Source organism: Pan paniscus, chromosome X (assembly GCF_029289425.2).
Source record: "Pan paniscus chromosome X, NHGRI_mPanPan1-v2.0_pri, whole genome shotgun sequence".
Taxonomy (NCBI): Eukaryota; Metazoa; Chordata; class Mammalia; order Primates; family Hominidae; genus Pan; species Pan paniscus.
The window spans coordinates 100,643,216-100,655,985 of record NC_073272.2 but is presented as its reverse complement, the minus strand read 5'-3'; the positions used below and the strand labels follow the sequence as shown (position 1 = coordinate 100,655,985).

The 12,770-nt window shown below is 46.6% G+C and overlaps 1 protein-coding gene across 8 annotated transcripts in view; it reads left to right on the top strand.

The window, feature by feature from the left end:
• Positions 1-5,288: 5,288 nt before the first annotated feature.
• TRMT2B (tRNA methyltransferase 2 homolog B) overlaps positions 5,289-12,770 on the top strand; it is a 43,190-nt gene continuing 35,708 nt past the window's right edge. Inside the window, exons 1-3 of one of the 8 annotated variants that reach the window (XM_008962745.4) lie at positions 5,360-5,684; positions 5,768-5,857; positions 6,133-6,248. The gene's annotated coding sequence lies outside the window, so the exon portion shown is untranslated. Of the gene's footprint in view, positions 5,718-5,767; positions 6,249-12,770 lie in introns of all 8 variants that reach the window. The other 7 variants (XM_008962747.4, XM_003810402.4, XM_057301190.2 and 4 more) reach the window with 7 other exon arrangements.

Below are 12,770 nucleotides of genomic sequence, written 5' to 3'. Positions count from 1 at the left end.
AAAATCCATCTATATACAGCTCCTAGAGTTATCTTGCAGAAACATCTTATGAAAAAAAAAACCCAAAAACTCTTCATTAGCTTCCTATTGTTACAGGAACTAGCTCAAACTCCTCATCCCAGCCCTCCAGACCCTTTGTTATTTTCCCTGACCTGTCTATCTGATCAGCCAATGGCCAATGGCTTAAGCACCAAACTCTTATCTAGCCAGGTCTGCCTCCTCATGGGCCTTGTACAATTATTACTCATTTCCTCTTTTCATGCTGCAGCCCCAGTTCCTCTCAAATTATTCATATCCTATGCATTCATCTCAATTATCACATTCTTTTCCTTCCTTTGGTACCAAGATGATGGCTGTTTTCTGAGACTTACCAAAGCCCCAATTGTTGTGTATTCTCACACTGAGTATTATCTTCCTATCAGGTCACACAATCTTTGAGGGTGTGGTCTGTGAATCTATCCCTCATAGCATATAGCACAGTCCTAGGTGCACCAAAGAACTTGTTTAATGGAACCAAACAAGCCCTAAATGCCAACTAATTTTTGTAAGAGTTAAAGAAAGAGGAAAGAAACATGAAAAGTGGCTCGACAGGCAAAGACAGGTTTATTTTGGATAATCAACCGGAGAGGGTCTTCTGGCCGATTTTGGTCAGGAGTGCTCTCTCTTACAGACTAAGAGTATTTATTGGTTTTAGGGTGAGGGAGCCTATTACAGGCTTGGAATGTTACTGTGGTGGGGAGAAGTTTATTGCAGGGTTGGAATGTCTCTGGTTGGAGGGGAGGTTACTTGGGGCTGGCATGTCTCTGGTTGGGGAGGGGTTTATCTTATGGTTGGAATGTTTCTGGTTGGAGATGTCATTTACGGTTTATGGTCATGCTGACCTTAGCCATTAGGCTGATGCCCTTTGGATTTAGGTGATTTTTTGTTTGTTTGTTTGTTTTTGTTTTTGTTTTGAGAGGGACTTTCATTATTGTTGCCCAGGCAGGAGTGCAATGACGCAATCTCAGCCTACTGCAACCTCTGCCTCCTGCGTTCAAGCAATTCTTGGCCAGGTGCGGTGGATCATGCCTGTGATCCTAGCACTTTGGGAGGCCGAGGTGAGTGGGTCGCCTGAGGTCAGAAGTTCAAGACCAGCCTGGCCAGCATGGCAAAACCCTGTCTCTACTAAAAATACAAAAAATTAGCCAGGCGTGGTGGCAGGTCCCTGTAATCCCAGCTACTTGGGAGGATGAAGCAGGAGAATTGCTTGAACCCAGGAGGCGGAGGTTGCAGTGAGCTGAATTCGCACCATTGCACTCCAGCCTGGGCAACAAGAGTGAAACTCCATCTCAAAAAAAAAAAAAAAAAAAAAAAGGAAAAGAAAAGAAAAAAAGAAGAAAAAAAAGCAATTCTCCTGTTTCAGCTCCTGAATAGCGGGGATTACAGGCATGCACCACCATGCCCAGCTACTTTTTGTATTTTTAGTAGAGACGGAGTTTCACCATGTTGGCCAGGCTGGTCTTGAACTCCTGACCTCAGGTGATACTGCCCGCCTCAGCCTCCCAAAGTGCTGGGATTACAGGCGTGAGCCTCCTTACCCGGCCTTAGGTGGTTTTTGATCAAGGAGAACTTTAGAATTGTGGTGCTTGTCCAAGATGGCGATGCTCCTGCTTGGTAAATTTTAATATGTTATTTCTGAGAGCGAATGCTGTAGCCTCTCAGCTATCTTTTCCTTGCACCAAAATGAGAATGTTTGACAAATTCCTAGGGATTTCACTTTGTTGTGATTTGGTTTGCTAATAACAAAATTAAGTAAAAGGTTATCTTGGTTCCAGCTCTTATTCGAGTTAACAATATTCCTTATCATCTATGACATATCCACTTACTGACTTTCTGGTTGAAGGGTCTAACCTTTCCTATAATACGGGGTATTTCTTTCCCCTCTTACAAATGTAATGATTTCGCTTTTATAGTAGAACATGCTTTACCAGATTAAATAAATATAAAGGGGTTAATGGCTAAATAATTACATTATAGCTGCTTTAATCTCTTTTCTCTCTCTACCCCTCAGGGTTTTCCTCCTTGAATGACAGGCCTGCTTTAAATGAATTTGCCTGGATGCTCAAAATAGGTGGGGGTGAGGGAGGAAATGCCTTCTCTCTTTCAGCAGACAAGATGGAATTCAGTTTAATTAATCAAATATTAATATTTATTGAGCTCGTATGGGACACCTGATTCTGTGCTAGGCACAACACAGAAGGCCAAAACGAGAAGTGATAAAGGAGCAGAAGGGCTTGGGAAGGGGAAGAAAGGGGAAGAGGAGGTGATAAAAGGTGTAGAGCTGTCTAGCCATATAAGAGGGGATTAAAAGATGAGAAAGGGAAAATAGAGCCAAAGGTAAATTCTCTGGCCTGGTCTCACTTGATAGCCCTGCATGGGCCTAGAAAGCTGAAGCAGTGGTTTGAGTTCAAATTTTGCTTATGAGCCATGAGAGCAGTTAGGATAGTGGCAATTTGAGTCAAACATTTACCTCCTCAAGGGTTTAGGATGGAAGTGAAATCTCTCTTTAAAAAACAAGAAACATACACGTGTGTGTGTGTGTGTGTGTGTGTGTGTGTGTGTTGTGGGGGCCAAAGTCATTGGCCCCTGAAGGTTCACTAAAATATCACTGATATGAGGCTGATTCATAGGAGAAAAGGCATACAAATTTACTTAACATGTACACATGGGAGCCTTCATCATGGAGACCCAACCTCCCAATAATTAACAGAAGCTTATATATCATCTTGAAATTACAGAAAGAGACCAGGCGGTGGCTCATGCCTGTAATCCCAGCACTTTGGGAGGCCGAGGCGGGCAGATCACGAGGTCAAGAGATCGAGACCATCCTGGCCAACATGTTGAAACCCCGTCTCTACTAAAAATACAAAAATTAGCTGGGCGTGGTGGCGCAAGCCTGTAGTCCAGCTACTAGGGAGGCTGAGGCAGGAGAATCGCTCGAACCCGGGAGGCAGAGGTTGCAGTGAGCCGAGATCGCGCCACTGCACTCCAGCCTGGCGACAGAGCAAGACTCCATCTCAAAAAAAAAAAGCCGGGCGTGGTGGCTCACGCCTGTAATCCCAGGACTTTTGGAAGCCAAGGCGGGTGGATCACGAGGTTGGGAGATCAAGACCATCCTGGCTAACACGGTGAAACGCCGTCACTACTAAAAATACAAAAAATTAGCCAGGTGTGGTGGCGGGCGCCTGTAGTCCCAGCTACTTGGGAGGCTGAGGCAGGAGAATGGCATGAACCCGGGAGGTGGAGCTTGCAACAGTGAGCCGAGATCCTGCCACTGCACTCCAGCCTGGGTGACAGAGCGAGACTCCATCTCAAAAAAAAAAAAGTAAGAAATTACAGAAAGAATGTGGACGAACTCAGAGTATATACAAAAACAGGTTTTAGTGGCAAGATAGGTTATGGAAGAAAGGAAGAGACTTGGTTTGTGAAGGTGGCCTTGTCATGTAGAGGAAGCCTCCTTCCGAAAGAATAGGTGGTAAATGCTTCTTTTCAAACTTTTAAAGATGTCAGACTCTCAATCTCTCCTGGATCCAGGTAAGGCATAGAAATGGGAAGCTTGGCTGTATTCAAGGAGGTTCTCTACAGATGCAAATTTCCCCCATCTCAGTCCTCTGGTCCTGAGGCAGCCATTTCAAACATATGGCAAATACATTTATTTTGGGGTAAAACATTTTTATTTTCTTCAGAATGTATGAACACACAGTATATCAACTTATTTTGAATGATAATAGCTAACTTTGTGTACTTACTGTATTCTAAGCACTTTGTGTGTATTAAATCATTTAATCGTTGTCACAACAGTATGAGGTAGGTACAATTATTGTGGACATTTTTTTTCAGATGATGAAACTGAGGCACTGAGTAATTAAATAACTTGCTCAGTGGACACAGCTTATCAGTGGCAGATCTGCTGGGGGTGGTGGCTTATGCCTGTAATCCCAGCACTTTGGGAGGCCGAGGCAGGCGGATCACCTGAGGTCAGGAGATCGAGACCAGCCTGACCGATGTGGTGAAACTCCATCTCTACTAAAAATACAAAAATTAGCTGGGCGTGATGGTGCACTCCTGTAATCCCAGCTACTCGGGAGGCTGAGGCAGGAGAATCGCTTGAACCTGGGAGGCGGAGGTTGCGGTGAGCCGAGATCACGCCATTACACTCTAGCCTGGGCAACAAGAGCAAAACTCCGTCTCAAAAAACAGAAAAATAGAAAATAAGTGGCAGATCTGGGCTTTGAATCCTATTCTGACTGACTCAATGTTTGCTGCTATTTGAAGTATTGGGCCTTGTTTAATTTACTACTGTACTCACTAAGGCTAACACATTGCCTTGCACATAATAGGCATGTTATGCTTTGAATAAATATTAATACATGAAATGTTGACTACAAAGTGTTTTCCACTTGAGCACAATTACTATTAAGCATAAAAATTAAATATCATTAAATGTACGTTCACTTTTTTTTTTTTTTTGAAACGGAGTTTCACTCTTTTTGCCCAGGCTGGAGTGCAATGGCATGATCTCGGCTCACTGCAACCTCCACCACCTGGGTTCGAGTGACTCTCCTGCCTCAGCCTCCTGAGCAGCTGGGATTACAGGCGTGCGCCACCACGCCTAGCTAATTTTTGTATTTTTAGTAGAGATGGGGTTTCACCATGTTGGTCAGGCTGGTCTCGAACCCCTGACCTCAGGTGATCCTTCCGTCTCGGCCTCCCAAACTGCTGGGATTACAGGCGTGAGCCACTGCACCCACCTCGGTAGGTTCACTTTGCTGTAAATTTTACTCTATTAAAGCAACAATATTTTACAGCACACAGATGTGTGTATACTTCAAGTTTTCTTACTCGTGGCTGGGCTAATGACTCCTCTAAAAATTAGAGATATTACTGAATGTAGTCCAGGAGGTAGTGAATCAACCAAAAAGAGACATCTGTCCTCTTTTTGAGTTCTGTAGTTGAAGAAAAAGATTATTTCTGAGGGTTTAGGATTTAATAGTCTTGAGTGGGATCCAGTGAAGAAACTATAAAGTATTTTTCTGATGCAGTGTAAAAAGAGAATGAATGCTTGAGAAACCCCACGGCCCAGAATAGATCTGGCTTTTACCAAAGGATGCCATTTCACGGAACCACCCTGTTTCTCATCTCCCAATCTTCCAACCCGTTAGGCATCTGATGTCTGCAATTCTATCATGAGAAAACTATTCCTTGAGCTGGAAGACTTAAACTGCAAGCACCCCTGGGATGGCTAACGCAGTTAACACTGCAGTGTGAACGTCTTCGTGAGTCTCTTATGTAGATCCACCAATGGGACGGTGAGGAAAGAGCAGGTGGTGGGCGGGGCCCCGGGGAGGGGAGGAGAGGAGAACTTAGAGAAGGAAGGCGGCGGGTGTCAGGGCTATGAGTGCTTTTAAGGAAGGTCTCCATAGAAGGTTCCCCCAGCAAAGTAGGGAGGGGTACTCCCCGAGAGGAGTCGAGGTGCCGGAGCCTGCTGCCTCGCCGACGCTGGGAGGAGCCCCGTGTCCCGCCGCGCTTGCCAAGGGTTGGCTGCGCGTGCGGCGGGAGTAGAGGCGCCTTGCGCACCAGGAAGTGACTGTTTCCCCGCCGCAGCAAACCAGGCCATCCGCTGGCCTTTTAGTTTGCCGCCTCAGGTTTGTAAGAGGATTTATTGGTTACGAAGGAAGGTAAGGTGGATAAATAGCCCGGAAAACCTGATTTAACCCTTGCTTTACAGAAAACTCCCTACTATGCCAAACTGTCCGCGGGGCGGGGAATGGAGGAGGCAGGCGGGGCTGGAGACGGGACCCGACGGTGACTGCGCAAGGTCGTGTACGGCCCAGCGTGGGCCTGTGCCCTAACTCCTCCCACTCCCTTACTTTCTGTCCTTCCCGGGCCCTGCAGACCGGCCAAGTTTAGTGGTAGCCTTTCCTAGTGTCTCCTCTTTGTTAACCCTTCCTACAGACACAGTGGGCAGAACTTGCCTAAAGAAGAAGGGAATGGAAGGGAGTGGAGTCTTGTTGGGGAGACAAGGACCTGACTGCCTGTGGGCTGCAGTCGGGACACGACACAGCAGTCAACCCATTTGCTTGTTTGGTTTAGCAAGGAATAGTGTCTGGAGCCGGTCCAGCTGAAGGAAGGGTGAGCAGAGAGTGCAAGCAGGACCCTTGTCGGTGGGTGAACATTTTGCTCCAAAAGGGATCCTTGGCCCTGCGCAGGTGAGACCTACCACATAGTCTCTTTGATTTGAACCTCTCTGAGCACAGGAGAGTTAGCCTGCCTTCCTATTTGGGCTACTCTGGACTCCAGGACTCTTCCTGATCAATTCCTGAGGCAGGTATAGAACAGTCGAGCACGACCGCTCACACGCTTTTTTTTTTTTTTTTGCTGAGGAAAAAACTCCCAAGCATTTTTTTATTTTTTATTTTTTTATTTGTTTGAGACGGAGTCTAGCTTTTTCACCCAGGCTGGAGTGCAGTGGTGCGATCTCGGCTCACTGCAACCTCCGCCTCCCGGGTTCAAGTGATTCTCCTGCCTCAGCCTCTGGAGTAGCTAGGATTACAGGCGCCTGCCACCATGCCCAGCTAATTTTTGTATTTTTAGTAGAGACTGGGTTTCACTCTGTTGGTCAGGCTGGTCTCGAGCTCCTGACCTCGTGATCCGGCTGCCTCGGCCTCGCAAAGTGCTGGGATTACAAGCGAGAGCCACCGAGCCTGGCCCCCAAGCATTTATTTTTTATTTTTTATTTTTTATTTTTATTTTTGAGACAGAGTTTCACTCTTGTTGCCCAGGCTGGAGTGCAATGGTGTGATCTCGCCTCACCGCAACCTCTGCCTCCCAGGTTGAAGCGATTCTCCTGCCTCAGCCTCCCGAGTAGCTGGGATTACAGGCGTGCACCACCACACCCGGCTAATTTTGTACTTTTAGTATAGACAGGGTTTCTCCATGTTGGTCAGGCTGGTCTCAAACTCCTGAGCTCAGGTGACCTGTCCGCCTCGGCCTCCCAAAGTGCTGGGATTGCAGGCGTGAGCCACCGCACCTGGCCCCAAGCACTTACTTAAAACAGGACAAAATATAAAAAGAAAATAGTCTCTTCTGTGAACAAATGCCTCCCCTGACATTAAGAAAGAAAGAAACAGAACTCACCTTGACTAGTATGAGTGTGCTGCCTTGAAAAAGAAATTTCACCACAGAAGTTACTAAATATGACAGGCTCTTTACCTAGAATGATGGCTGGTTGGCATCTTGAAATAATAAGGTCCTGTTTTAAACCATACTTGATAATTTGGAAGAGACCTAGATGGACAAGGACCCTCCTGCTGGGGTATAGGGCAAATGAACTACAGTCATGGCAGAGTCACCAGTGAGAGGACCCACACACTCACAAAAAAGTCTAAATGTCGTTGGGGTGGGAATAGCTATCTTCAAATTCCCCAGCTTCCTTGTCCCTCCTTTGCAAATCCTCAAATGGGCCTGCAGTTTCCTTCCTCCTGACTTTCCTGCTGACTGGAGGGATAGGACCCCTCTCCTGGATCAGCTCTACTCCCTTCCCCTGTAGTCTGGGCTTCAAGGCCACTGGCCTCCTCAGACCCACCATGTCATTCTTTATGTCTCTTGCCTCTTCATTCATTTCCTTTCTCTGGCTTTTGCCATCCTCCATATCGAATACGTACATTCTCACAGGCCACACACTTTTTTTTTTTTTGAGAAGGAGTCTCTTGCCCAGGCTGGAGTGCAGTGGTATGATCTCGGTTCACTTTAACCTCTGCCCGGGTTCAAGCAATTCTCCTGCCTCAGCCTGCTGAGTAGCTGGGATTATAGGCGTGCGCCACCACACCCAGCTAATTTTGCATATTTTTGGTAGACAGGGTTTCACCGTGTTGGCCAGGCTGGTCTCGAACTCCTAACCTCAAGTGATCCACCCGCCTTGGCCTCCCAAAGTGCTGAGATTACAGGCCTGAGCCACCCCGCCTGGCTTTTTTTTCTTTTTTTTTTTGAGACAGGGTCTCCCTCCCGGGCTGGAATGCAATGGCACAATCATAGCTCACTGCAGCCTTCAACTGCTGGACTTGTGATCCTTCTGTCTCAGCCTCCTAAGTAGCTAGGACTACAGATGTGTGCCACCACACCTGGCTGATTTTTAAAACTTTTTGTAGAGACCGGATCTCGCTATGTTGCCCAGACTGGTCTCAAACTCTTGGCCTTAAGCAATCCTCCTGCCTTGGTCTCCCAAAGTGCTGGGAGTTACAGTTGTAAGCCACTGCACCCGGCTGCCACACACTTTTGAGAGTATTAACAGGTAGTCCAGCACAGGCCATAACCTCACTACACTCCAGCAGGCACTCATGTAGAGGGTCAGAAAATTTATGTGTCTATGTGTGTGTATGTTGTTTTTTAAATTTCCCACATAACTGTACTCATCCTCACAGCACTTGCATGCATTATTACATCTTGTCAGTTTTGCAGGTTGGAGATGTTGAGGCATGAAGAAACCAAGTGATATGCTTTGAATCAGAGCCTAAGAAAGAGCAGTGACACATGTTGAGCACTGGCTGTCTTAAGCACAGTCCTGAACATGTCATATATTTGAATTCTTTTAATTCTCACCAAAACTGTGAAAGATAGGTGTTCTCAGTCCTATTTGTATAGATGGTGACACTGAGATTCATAGCACTTAAGTATTAATATCTTACCTAAAACCGCATAGCTAGTGAGAAGTAGAGCTGGGATTAGAGCATGGCTCCAGCCGAATGTGGTGGCTCATGCCTGTAATGCCAGCACTTTGGGATGCTGAGGCAGGTGGATCACTTGAGGTCAGGAGTTCGAGACCAGGGTGGCCAACATGATGAGACCCCTGTCTCTACTAAAAATACAAAAATTATTTGGGTGCAATGGGGGGTGCCTGTAATCCCAGCTACGTGGGAGGCTGAGGCAGGAGAATGGCTTGACACAGGCAGCGGAGGTTGCGGTGAGCCAAGAATGTGCCACTGCACTCCAGCCTGGGCGACAAAGTAAGACTGTTTTTTTTTTTTGGTAACAAAGAACATGGCTTCAAAGCCTGTGTTCTTAATTGTACTGTCTTGTTGCTTCTTGATGGGGGTGGGTGTTGAGTGGAGAGTGCTATCATTAACACCTGAACTCTGGGCCAGCTTAAGTGTATATTCTGTAAAAAATTTGAAATCCCCCAAATGTCACATGCTATGACAGTCACTTTCTTTAGTACTTTGTAATCATACAAAATGGTGTATGGGCTAAATATTGCAGCACCTATGTCGTCATCCTCTATGTTACTTATTGATCATGGAATGTTAATTTAGCAATAATTTTCTGTGTGTGTGTGTGTGTGTGTGTGTGTGTATGTGTATAAATGTAAAATTCTGAATTAGGCTATGACTTAACATTGGGATGAAATCCAAGGTAGAGCTTAAGGGCAAAATACAAATTTCACAGCAGGTTAACAGAATGTCAGGCCAAGTCCATTCAAGTGTCCCAAGTACTTAAAATAGGTGCTTATGGCTGGGCATGGTGGCTCATGCCTATAATTCCAGCACTTTGGGAGGCCGAGACAGGAGGATTGGTTGAGTCCAGGAGTTTGAGACCAGCCTGGAAAACATACCGAGACCCCATCTCTGTTTTTTTTTTTTTTAAGATGGAGTCTCGCTCTGTTGCCCAGTTCTGCTCTGTTGCAATCTTGGCCTACTGCAATCTCTGCCTCCCAGGTTCAAGCAGTTCTCTTGCCTCAGCCTCCCGAGTAGCGGGATTACAGGTGCCTGCCACCATGCCCGGCTAATTTTAGTATTTTTAGTAGAGACGGGGTTTCACCATGTTGGCTAGGCTGGTCTCGAACTCCTGACCTCAGGTGATCCGCCTACCTTGGCCTCCCAAAGTGCTGGGATTACAGGTGTGAGCCACCATGCCCGGCCAACCCCATCTCATTTTTAAAACAAACAAAAACCAGGTGCTTTCACAGCAATGTAGACATAACATAGAGTCCTGTGTTGCAAAGGGAGGCCCTCTACTTGTGTTCTCAATGTCACCCATGTTAGCTCTTCCAGCTTTTGTCTCATAGTTACTCCCATTGTTCCTTCTCCCACTCCCCTCTTTCAGTGTTGCCACCTCTACTCAGTTAAATACTGTCTTTAAACACGTCATGACAGTTACTAGTAATGCTTACTGAAGATATTTTGCCAGGTGTTGGACTCTGCTCAGAGTTTCACAAACATACCTGTCTAATCTTCTGCTAAGTACTTTTTTTTTTTTTTTTTTCGAGACAGGGTCTTGCTTTGTCACCCAGGCTGGAGCATGATCATGGCTGCCTGGGCACAAGTGATGCTACCACCTCAGCCTCCCGAGTAGCTGGGACTACAGGCGCATGCCACCATGCCTGGCTAATATTTTAATTTTTGTAGAGACGGGGTCTCACTGTGTTGTCCAGGCTGGTCTCAAACTCCTGGGCTCAAGTAGTCCTCTTCTCTTGGCCTCCCAAAGTGCTGGGATTATAGGCGTGAGCCACACTGTACCTGGCCTAAGTACTTTTTTTTGCTGGGGGGACGGATTTTCGCTCTTGTTGCCCAGGCTGGAGTGCAATGGTGTGATCTCGGCTCACCGCAACCTCCACCTCCCGGGTTCAAGCGATTCTCCTGCCTCAGCCTCCTGAGTAGGTGAGATTACAGGCATGCGCCACCACATCTGGCTAATTTTGTATTTTTAGTAGAGACAGGGTTTCTCCATGTTGGTCAGGTTGGTCTTGAACTCCTGACCTCAGGTGATCCGCCTGCCTCGGCCTCCCAAAGTGCTGAGATTATAGGTGTGAGCCACTGTGCCCAGCAGCCTAGGTACTTTTTATTAATTATCTTCAACTCTTACAACCACTATATAAGGTAGATACCATTGTCTCCATTTTACAAGTGAAAAAAAGGAATGTCAGAGAGAATGATTAACTTGGCAACGGCCACCTAGGTAGTGAGTGGTGGGGCCAGTGGACCACCCAGGACAGGTCTGGCTGTCTGACTAGGATCTGTACTCCTAAAATCTCAAAGCCTTCATATGTCCCCACTGCCTGCCACTTCCCATTGCCTCCTTTCCCTTCTTTCTTTTGTCCCAGACTTAATGGATGTGATACTATCTTCCTCAGAGGTATATGCCTTGGCCTCCAGGCCTCCAGGCTCTCTTGACTCTCCTTCTGAGACACCAGCATCTCTTCTTGCTCTCCAAATATTACCTTTCTCTCAGATACAGTCATTGGCCTTTTGCTCTTGCCTTTACTCAAGGCACTTTAAAGAAAATTTTGTTTTGATTGATTGATTGATTTTTTTTTTTTTTTTTGAGACTGAGTCTCACTATATCGCCCAGGCTGGAGTGCAGTGGTGTGATCTCAGCTCATTGCAACCTCCACCTCCCAGGTTGAAGCGATTCTCATGCCTCAGCCTCCCGAGTAGCTGGGACTACAGGTACATGCCACCATGCCCGGCTAATTTTTGTATTTTTAGTAGAGGCGGGGTTTCACCATGTTGGCCAGCCTGGTCTCGAACTGCTGACCTCAAGTGATCTGCCTGCTCAGCTTCCCAAAGTGCTGGGATTACAGGTGTGAGCCACTGCACCTGGCCTGTTTTTTTTATTTTTATTTTCTTAATTTTTTAAATTTTTGTTATATTATTAATATTATTATTTTTTGAGACGGAGTCTCACTCTGTCACCTAGGCTGGAATGCAGTGGTGTTATCTAGGCTCACTGCAACCTCTACCTACTGGGTTCAAGTGATTCTCCTGCCTTAGCCTCCTGAGTAGCTGGGATTACAGGTGCCCACCACCATGCCTAGCTAATGTTTTTTTGTTTGTTTGTTTGTTTGTTTTGTATTTTTAGTAGAGACAAGGTTTCACTATGTTGCTCAGGCTGGTCTCGAACTCCTGACCTCAGGTGATCTGCCTGCCTCGGTCTCCCAAAGTGCTGGGATTACAAGCGTGAGCCACCACACCCAGCCTGTTTTTTTGTTTATTGTTTTTTTTTTTTTTCGAGATGAAGTTTCCTTCTTGTTGCCCAGGCTGGAGTGCAATGGTGTGATCTCGGCTCACCGCAACCTCCGCCTCCTGAGTTCAAGCGATTCTCCTGCCTCAGCCTCCCGAGTAACTGGGATTACAGGCATGTGCCACCATGCCCGGCTAATTTTGTATTTTTAGTAGAGACGGGGTTTCTCCATGTTGGTTAGGCTGGTCTTGAACTCCCGACCTCAGGTGATTTGCCCACCTCGGCCTCCCAAAGTGCTGGGATTACAGGCGTGAGCCACTGCGCACAGCCCCCTTTTTTATTTTTAAGAGATGGGTCTCACTATATTGCTCAGGCTTGTTTCGAACTCCTGAGCTCAATTGATCCTCCTGCCTCAGCCACTCAAAGTGCTGGGATTACAGACATGAGCACCCCACCCCCCCTTTTTTTTTTGAGACAGAGTTTTGCTCTTGTTGCCCAGGCTGGAGTGCAATGGCACGGTCTCGGCTCATTGCAACCTCCACCTCCCAGGTTCAAGCAATTCTCCTGCCTCAGCCTCCCAAGTAGCTGGGGTTGCAGGTACTTGCCAACATGCCTGGCTAATTTTTGTATTTTTGTAGGGTTTTTTTTTTTTTTTCTTTTTTTTGAGACCGAGTTTCACTCTGTCGCCCAGGCTGGAGTGCAGTGGCGTGATCTCAGCTCACTGCAACCTCCGCCTCCTGGGTTCAAGCAATTCTCATACCTCAGCCTACCGAGTA